Consider the following 7,646-nt stretch of genomic DNA (forward strand, 5'->3'; position numbering starts at 1 on the left):
CTCTCTCAACTAATATGAATCTTTAATGACCTGATCAACTCATTTAACCAAGCCATTCAATCTGTAGATCATTAACCCATCAACTGACCCATCTTCCTAGTGCTTGGAGCCAGGTAGGTTTAAACCCAAACAAGAGGACACACGTGATATTGCTAATCTCCTAAGCCACACCATCCAAGAGGGATGTTTAGTCAAGAAGCTAGCCTTCGATAAAGTCATTTTGCAGGAAGAAGTTTAAGAAGTTCTGAACATTAAATAACATTTTCTCCCTCATTTTTTCTTTTCATTCCAAAAAATTTATCTCTGATAAACTATGATAGTGCCACCACTTTAAAATAGTTTATAATCCTCTCTGGATGCCAGGGACTGACATATCACAATTTTTAGCAGTGTAGGACCTCCATTTTTGCTACATGTCAATTCATTGGGCACAAGTAGCTTTGAAATGTCTTTTAACTTTGTGTTTCCTTCTCTCTTCTGTTATTTCTTAGCTCTCCTACCTTTTGTGAAATGAGAAGCATATGATGTTTGATGAAAACATTAATATTAGGTATTTACAGAGAATCTTAGGAAAACCAAGTATATTACAGTACACAATGCAGTAATTGATTTCTCAATGCTTGTTACAGAATTTTCTTATGTTATTATGCTTCGGTAGCATTTCTTGATTAGGATTTTCTGAAATTTTGTGAAATCACTCTCTGTGGTCTTGGCTATTCAGTCATGCTGGTTTTGAAAGAGGTTTCAAACCTCATTTGCCTCCATGGACTGATGTGTGTCCAAGAAAGATCTCTCTTTTCTATTGCCAATTAAAATCCTAAATTAACAGCTTGTACTATGGTATCGTTTGTCTGTCTGTTCTTAGAAGTTCAAATCCTAACAAGTTTGCTAGGTAGTTTATGAAATAGATTCTTGGAGTTAGTTTTATTTCTGTAAAACCACGAAACAGTTAAAATCTTAGAAACTTAAACAAATAAAAGATGTATATCACAGGAAGTCATATTGAAGATTCACAGCAGACCTAGCACAAAGAGAATGGATTTGTAGAAGCTGGCATACAGATCTGCAAGATCCTATTCAAGAATCATGATCCATGGTTTTGAGTTGGTTTGTGAAGATCTGGATGGTGAAATGGGTTTCATACCATGGATCCATAAAAGTGATTATCTTTACCATAACAGTGATTTTTATTTTTTTTGGATAGATATCTTTATTATAATGGTAATAATTATTATAAATTTGTAATTAATAATTATCATCATCATCATTATTATTATAATTAGTCCTAAAGAACCAAGAGCACCAAGCCAGCAGTTCAATTCATAATCTAGAATTGCTGGGTGATATATTTTGAAAGAAAGTACTAGATGATAGCATTTATCAGAGAGCTTGGCTCATTAAGGAAATCAGAAGTAGAGTATGCTTGAACTGTAACAGAAATATTAAAAAATTTAAAGGTTAACAATAATAATGATGATTGCCTACAATCACTGAAATATACATTACCCCAACATGCCTGCATATCTGAAATGAAAGTGTCTTTGTATTTGTTTCTTGTATACCAAATTGTCTTTGTTTTCTTGTGTATAATACCTGACAAGTACTGATTTTCAGGGCCAGGGCTAAGTCCATGCCAGAGAATGCTATCTAGGTACAAAATCACTGCCATGACTGGACTAGTTAGTGATGATTTGTCTTAAAGAAATAAGTTTGTTGATTTCATTATTCGTCTTGGTCATGATATTGCTAGAAAATATATTTGGATCGATAATTTGCCTAGGGAAGTATTTACTATTTAGAATTATAATGTGAAAATATGAAAAATATTACTTTATATAAATGTTGTAAAGTTAATTTATAGTAATTTTATTTCTTCTCCTGAAAGGAAGATAAAGATAAGTTGGGCACATATCAAGATTTGAATGATTGGGAGCTGAAACCTCATTTCCCTATGGACGTTAAACCAGTCTATTTAGTCTTTAGATGAGCTTGAGCCTTGCTTGAGCCAATTAGTAGCTCTTCTAGACAACTTAGTAGGGAAGAAGTTGTTGAGTATTGAGAAAAAACTAGTATAAGAAGAATACAAATGCAAAATACTTCTATGCATTCAACTAGTGACAGTGGTATTAGCAGATAGTAAAAGGGCCAGGGAGAAAAAGAAGCTGAAATTAACATAAAAGAAGCTGAAATTAGCATTTTTCCATTGGGATATAGAAAAGAAAAAGAAATAGAACTTGTTAGAAAAAAGGTGATCCAAATGAAACCCAAATTTAGATCACAAGAAGGTGTAACTAAGGTAGGGAGTTGGTGTAGATGTAGTCCTCGCTCTCAAAAACACTCTTCTGCTCCTCCATTTCCTTCTCTGCACTCAACACTTTCCTTCTTGTCACACCCACCTCTTCCCTGCATTCATCTCATACGTAAGCAAAACTACACATACAAACATCAAACTGAATGAGAGAATCTGCAAAGAGATCAAGAGATAGAAGAACCCACCACATTCACGGAACTCCCTGAACCCACCACCAGTTCATTGGTATCCTCTTTCCCTTGAATAGCAAACACCAAATAGAAGAAGAAAGCCAGGAAGAGAAACATATAGGGGCCTGAAAATCTCATTGTACTGCCAAGTAGAAAAAGAAAGAAGAAACCCTACAAGGCCTTAAAGCCAATGATCTGATCTTTTAATCTTTTTTTATTTATGTGTTGTCTTTAAGTTTGTGAGTTGTATCTTCTTTTACTTTGACTTGTCTCCTGATTCCTCAGCAGCAAGCTCGATCCTCAAGAACATGGGTTGGCTTCCCTGCCGTGTGCTCATGTGTTGTTGCTTTGTTAATAAGGGTTTCTGAGATTCCTGATGGGAGTTGTTACTTTCCTCGGAGTTATTACCCACTACAATTATACATCACTTGCCTCTAATTCTTACCGTTCAAAATAGTTATTTGAGATTCAATTAAGTGAACAATGTTTGGTTCAGGGAAATGGTAGGAAAGAAAAAAATAATTATAAATATTTTATATTATTTTATTTTATGGTACATATAAAAGTTTGAGGAAAAGAAAATTAAATGTATGTTCGCTAGTTAACTGTTTTAAAAAAATAATTTTTTGTATTTGAGGAAAATAATAGAAAAACATGTTTGATAATAAAAATATAAAAAATAGTTTATTTGTTATTAAAAATAAAAAATATGGTGTTTTCTGAAAACATATTTAATTCTTTTTTAAGGTTGTTTTGAAAAATAATAGGACAGATATGAAAAATAATTGAAAATAATACATTACATATAAAATTTATTTTTAAAAAATATTTTGAAGTATAAAAAATAAGTTAAAAATATTTCAAATTCCAAAAAAGTGTATAAAAGAATATTCATGTTTAGAAATTCTATCCAAACACCCGCATTTTAGATAATTTATTTTATAATAGGGCTTGAATTATATAAAATTTTAATTATGTTTCTTTTTATCATTTTTATAATATTAAAAATTTTAAATTAAAAATTTTAAATTAAAAGATTTTATTATTTTTATTTTATTTTTAAACAACTTAAGTACATTTAAAAAATTAAAAATTAAAAACTATTCTTAAAATTTTAATAAAAATTTTAAAAACATAAAAAAAAATTTCCTAAACCAAAATAACCATATTTTCCTCAAACTTTTTTCTTTTGAAAATGTTTTTTACCTTATCTTTATCCATAGTGTCTAAGTATTAAATTATTTTATTTTTCTTTTTTTTTTGTTTTTTTGTTAAATACACCTTATTCGTTTGGTATACACTTTATAATTTATCTCCTTACATTTAAAACTTAACACTTTACTCTTCAAACTTGTTAAAAAATAATACTTTTGCTCCCAAAACTTGTTAAAAAGTCAATAAGCAACATATTTTTATGCCAACATATTTTTAAAATAAAAAATCAAAATTAGTAATTATCATATTCTTAAAGCGTTTAAAAATTTTCACTTCAAAATTACTAATTCAATTATCTTAAATTCAAATCTGTGTTGGAAACAAAGCACAAAAAATAATAATAATGTTGTTTTAATTTTATAGTGGATTTATAATTTAGGGTAAAATGTTATTTTTTAGGGGATTATTTAATTAAAAAAGTAATTGAAAATCCAATTTTGGAAATCTAACCTTCAATTTTTTTTTTGTTACATTTTGACAAAAATGTTCTCATTCTTTTCTCGTAAAAATAATTATTTCTTTTAAAATCTAAATGTAAATACTTGAAATAATTAAGAATATTCATATAAAAAATGAGTTACTCTTCAAATAAAAACATGGAAAAAATTAAATTCATAAATATGAAAATTATTTAATTCTTTTTAACCAATTAATTCATTAAAAAAAAACTTTGGGATAAGATATTGAATTTTTAATACAAAAGGATAAAGTATAAAACATGCCAAAAAAATTTAAGGAGAAAATGCATTTAACCATTTTTTTAATACTTTCTAAACAAACAAATACGATCGATTGTATTAATTTAAAAAGAGTATCGGTTTTCTTTGAAATTAAATTTCTTTTTAAAAAAAAATGGAAAAAAAAAACATAACATGAATATACTAAAACTCACAACTTTCTATCACAATTATTTGCCCTAAATTAAGTATCTCATTGTAGGAAAAAATAAATAAATAAATAAATACATAAACAATGAGCTCTACCTAAAAGGCTATGACCCTCCTCTATGGCCCCACCCTCATACACTCTATAGTGTAATTATTTATGTATTCCAAAATAAAATAACAATCTTCCTCAATTATTTCTTCTTATATATTATTATGTCCTGTAATTCTATGAAAAAATTACAAACATTCTCTTATCATATTTTGTAGGAGATCAAACCATATGTAGAAGTTAGTCTTTCAGGCTTCATTGCTGTCTCCTAATGGGATACTTTGTCATCATTATTTAGTACAATGAGTATAATCATATATTGGATTTAATAAAATTATATATATATATATATATATATATGTTTGTTGGCGTATAGTTAATTATTAGAGTAGGACTTATTAAATGATGATTACTTGATTTTTTTTTCTTGAGGCATTATTTCGATACAAGGTAGGAGTCCAAAATTGTATAGGAACCTTAGTTTAACGAAGGTGAAGGTTAAAGGTGAGACCAAAATTTTAAAAGGGTAACGTCGTTACCAATAAATTTAATTCTTTTGAAGGGTAAAATAGAATAAATTTCATTATATAAAGAAATTTAAAGGAGAAATAATTCTATTTAAAAAAAAAATCGTTATAATAAAATTTGATGTGAAAAAACTCTATTTTTTACCATAAAAAAGTTAGACTATATTACACTAAAGAATCCCAGACGAATAATAGTTATATTATTTAAAATCATCATAATTAAATTTTTGATAATAAAAAAAAACCTTTATTTGCTATTTGACTAGAAGTAGATTATCTCGCACTAAAGGATTACTAATAGTTAACTCTAAGATGGTAAAAATAAATTTGATTCTTTTGAATGATGAAATAGCGTGAGTTTGATTGCAAATAAATTTCAAAGAGAGATTTAACTATCAAATATTTTTTTAATAAACTTCATCCTTAACAAAAAATATAAATGTTTAAACCTTTTTATCAATAATCGTTTTTTTTTCCTTGTATAGTTCATTACTTGATAATCATCTCTTTTCAGGTTTGGCTGATCGAATTCTGATCCCACCTTCCTTTTATTTTATAATATAGATTGAGCAAACAAATAAAAAAAATTATAAACCTTAGAAAGCAACCTTTTAACTTTACAAATCAATTTAAATGGAATTTAATACTCCTTAGATTTTATGTATACGCAAGTGGAAGTTATGAATTTTAACATTAAGTTGTTTTTTTAGTGGGATAAGTTATATGTAACTCCTAAGGTAAGCAACACACTCTTGCCTTAGAAGCCTACCCAATGTATATAATTTTAATAATAATAATTAATGGATACCTTTTTCTTCAACTCTCAATAATATTTCATTAAATTATAGGTTTTAAATTAAAAAATGTAATTTATTTAAATTTAAAATAAAATATTTAGGAGATCATGTTAATACTACTGTCACCATGTCAGCATCACATCTGATACAGGACAGAAAATGAAAATGAAAGGATCATTAGTGCGTTTGTAATCAGGTGTCTTCAGCTCCTCAGATTTTATCACACGTGTTGCCTGGGTACTGGGTGTAACCACAAAAAAGTCAGATTATATCTTTATCGTACAATTTTGACAGTCTTCAGCCGTCGATCTTGGAGCTTACGGCGAGGTTGAGCACTTGTGATTACTGAGAAGGGAGGACAGAGAAAGAGACAAGACAAGAACAGCACTACAGTATATCATCATGTGCGCGCTGCATGCAACAATCAGGATCGTTGGTGGCCACCCACTGTTTGACTTGGCCCGCAATCGTTGACCTGTAGGCTGATCACCACCGTCCAAACATATTTATACAAATAATAAGGTACATCTTAAAATTACTTTTCCATGGTATAAAAAGAGTTTTTATTATAAAAAATATTTATTGAAAATAAATTGGGGAATTGGGAAGAGACTTTCATGAATATTATAAAATTGATATTTATGTCTGATGATTTATCCTGAGAAAGTAAATGCAGTGATTTTTATTATTTATTTTTATTATTACCAAAATAATAAATGAACTCTATTGCAAATAAATAAAATAAAAATATATTAATTTATTTTGAATATATCTTCATTTTTTATTTATTATGGGGACATTAAATTAATAATCTTAATTGACATCGGTTTAAAGAACGTGTTTTTAGAATTGTTCTAAAAAAATAATAATAATAACAATAATAATGAAAATATATTTGATAATAGTGTTTTTAAAAAACATATTTTAATTATTTTTTATAATTTTTTTGAGAAATAATTATAAAAAATGATAAAAAATAAAATATTATATATAAAAATTATATTTTAAAATATTAAAAACAAGTTAAAAATATTTTAAAATTTAAAATTAATTTTTTTTTATAAAAATTAAAAAATTAATTTCAAATACTGTTTTCAAATATTATTTTTTAGAATTACTTTTGAAAATAATTAGACCCTTAATCTTTTGAAAGTCTGTCAATAATAAATTCTAATTAATAATATTTTAATTTTTTTTATAAGGTAATATATAAGATGAATTCCTATTTTATTTTATATTAATTTGATAATTTTAATAAAATATAAGCCATTTAATAGTATAAGAACAAAATGGAAACCATCCATGTGATGTCGTCCCTTGATCACCGCCCAATGTCTTCCTCTTCCTCACTATCATCCATTTCCATTTTTAATAATATAAATTAAGAAAAATTATAAGTAATATAATCACTACATTTCCTTTTTTAATAATATATATTAAAAATATTCTTAATCAACATCATCACATTTATTTTGACAGATGATAATGTTACGTTATCAAAACTTTTAAATTTAAAAATTAAAAGTACGAAAATATTTTGAAAACTTTTTGAATTGTATGTAAAGAATTAAATACATGACTTTGAAAACGATATGTTTTGAGAGAGAGAGAAGGGCGTTAAAGAGCATGTGAGAGAGTGAGAGTGAGGTGTGTCCTTTACAGTCTGGAGTTACTCACTCTTACCAACCAC

The 7,646-nt window shown here is 27.1% G+C and overlaps 1 long non-coding RNA gene across 1 annotated transcript; it reads right to left on the reverse strand.

Annotated features, from left to right (window-relative positions):
• Window positions 1–2,153: 2,153 nt before the first annotated feature.
• Window positions 2,154–2,805, reverse strand: LOC109122920 (uncharacterized). The gene is made up of 2 exons (XR_002030450.2): window positions 2,497–2,805; window positions 2,154–2,403 (listed from the first exon to the last, which is right to left on the reverse strand). It is a non-coding gene; the product is annotated as an uncharacterized LOC109122920 (long non-coding RNA).
• Window positions 2,806–7,646: the final 4,841 nt, after the last annotated feature.

The sequence above is a fragment of the Vitis vinifera genome, chromosome 7 (assembly GCF_030704535.1).
Source record: "Vitis vinifera cultivar Pinot Noir 40024 chromosome 7, ASM3070453v1".
Taxonomy (NCBI): Eukaryota; Viridiplantae; Streptophyta; class Magnoliopsida; order Vitales; family Vitaceae; genus Vitis; species Vitis vinifera.